The following is a 2,155-nucleotide window of genomic DNA, read 5'->3' as shown; positions in this document are numbered from 1 at the left end:
GGGGGGTCATGGCGGTGTGCGCCTGCTCCTTCAACTTCGCCAAAGAGGTCGGCAGCCCGAGCGCCGTCGACCGCACCGACTACGGCACAGCCTCCAGCAGCGTGCGCCCGGGGCTTCGCCCAGCACCACTCGCAACAAACAGCTCTCGCGCGCCGCCCTCTGTGGCGACGCGCAAAACATCAACAACCCTGCTCGCAACATGCGAGAGAGAGATTGTATGTTTGTCAACATGCGTGTCGCGCACTCATTCTCTCTCTCTCATTCATGACCGGTCTCAATGTCCCACCCCCCTGCGCGCGGGCCTTCTAGGCCCGCGGGTAGACAAAGCCTTCCGGATTCTTTTTCCTTCGCGGCAACGCGATGGCGGCAAGGCCTCTTTGCGCGCCCGCCCTCGCCACGCCGAAGACCAACCGACGTCGGACCGCGGTGAGACCGCGCCGCCCCCCGCGCCCGCCCGCGCCCGCAGCGTGAACACATACGCGCGTCCCTCACCACACGGAAACATACGCGCCAGCCGCGCAGCAGCCTCACATGCAGCGCCGACCGCATGCTCGCGCCCTGGGCCGCCGACGACCCGGTCGGGCGGGCTGCGCGGCCGCCGTACACCATCAGGCAGGCGCGCGACCACCCGCAGCACGCCGCAGCCCACCGCGCAGCCCTGCCAGCCAAAGCTGCGCCTCCCAGCTGCACAAACAGGCGCACAACAGAGCACAGCGCACAGCACACGCCGGCGCGCGCGCAGCACACGCAGACGCACGCGCGATTCCAACACGCACACGCGCACAGGCACCAATCAGAATCTTCCCAGGCATTATCCTGACTCCATCCAGGCAGGAGCTGGCTGCACCTCGCGATATCCCGCTCCATCTCGCCTAATCTCGCCCCATCTCGTCTAATCTCGCCTCGCCTCGCCTCATCTCGCCTCATCTCGCCTCATCTCGCCTCATCTCGCCTCATCTCGCCTCATCTCACCTCATCTCGCCTCATTACGCCGCACGACGTGACCCGAGATCGACCCGAGATGGACCCGGGATCGAACCGAGATCGACCCGAGATCGACCCGAGATTGACCCGAGATTGACCCGAGATCGACCCGAGATCGACCCGAGATCGACCCGAGATCGACACGAGATTGACACGAGATCGGCCAGAGATCGACCCAACGAGGCCCCTCTGGGGGGGAGATTGACTCAACAAGGCCCCAAAGCCCCCTCTCTGGGGGACCCCTCCCCCCCCACCCCGAGTGTCCGTGTCCTTCGCGAGTCACCGATGGGGAGCGGGGGGGGGGTGCGAAAAACGAACAGGGGAGGCTGGGGAGGGGGGGGTCCACTCTGAAGACAGCCGACCGCGGAGGGGTTTTGTCCCACAGGGTTTTACCCTCCGCGTGAGGATCGGCGCGGCGAGGGGGTAGGTTCGAATTCGCCGCGCAACATTTCACCCCCACAGGACCCCGCCCACCCCCCCTCATGGTCCCACCACCTAGAACCCCAACCTTGGCTTCGCACCCCCTCCTTGCGCAGTGTCCCCCGCTATGTGTCGCCGTCTTCGGGGCACGCAATCCTGTGCAGTCAGGGCAAGTGGGGGCGAGGCGCAGTCCCATCTCTCCTGTGTACGGGTGGGTTCTGTCCCTAGTCTCGGAGGGGGGCTTGAAGGTAAGAATATTTTATTTTTCTAGGCCCGCGGGTAGTCTCACCCCATCCCCAGGGCCTCCAGGGCTCGCACCTCAACCTCTCACAGACCAGCGCAAAGTCATCGGAGGTATAGTTAGAGGCTGCGCAGGCCTCCCCCGGTATTTTATTGGTCGATACGAGTAGAGCCGCATTATATGAAAACCCCAGAACGGGTCGGACACCGTCCCACCGTCGCCTCGCTACAGACGTCACGCCCCCGCGCGCGGGGTGGCGCGAGAGCGGAGAGGAGGCAGGAGCTGCTGCCGGGGCGCGTCCCGCGCGTGTGTCTGGGCGGCGAGGGCCGGACCAGGGGTGCCCCCCCCCCCCCCCCCGCGGGGTGAAAGCTGTTAAGGGAGGGGCACCTCTCGGCTCAAGCCGCTGAACCAAGCACCCAAATGCATGCGTGGGGGTGCCCGCCGGGCAGTCAGAATACAGAAAAAGGGAAAGGGTGGACAAGCTTTGCTTACCCCTGTCGGGAACTGGGG

The sequence above is a fragment of the Emiliania huxleyi genome, assembly GCF_000372725.1.
Source record: "Emiliania huxleyi CCMP1516 chromosome Unknown EMIHUscaffold_118, whole genome shotgun sequence".
Classification (NCBI taxonomy): domain Eukaryota; phylum Haptophyta; order Isochrysidales; family Noelaerhabdaceae; genus Emiliania; species Emiliania huxleyi.
The sequence above is the reverse complement of the archived record's forward strand: the minus strand, read 5'-3'. Positions refer to the sequence as shown.